We start from the raw sequence: 215 nt of genomic DNA, 5'->3' as shown, positions 1-215 counted from the left end.
ATAGCAGTTGGGTGAGCTGCCTGTGCTCGAGGTGGAAAAATGCCCCATTCTCATCTGCTGGGCATTGTCTTCTTGGGCTTTCCCAGCTGCCCTCTGCAGAGGCTTCTTCAGTCCCAGTTGCCCAAGTTTAATGATGCTCAGGTCACCCCCTGATTGTGCAGCACTCAGGGAACCCCCGGATACAGGGTTATTTTACAGCTCGATATGCAATTGCA

Source organism: Anser cygnoides, chromosome 3 (genome assembly GCF_040182565.1).
Source record: "Anser cygnoides isolate HZ-2024a breed goose chromosome 3, Taihu_goose_T2T_genome, whole genome shotgun sequence".
Taxonomy (NCBI): Eukaryota; Metazoa; Chordata; class Aves; order Anseriformes; family Anatidae; genus Anser; species Anser cygnoides.
Note: the sequence above shows the minus strand (reverse complement) of the source record.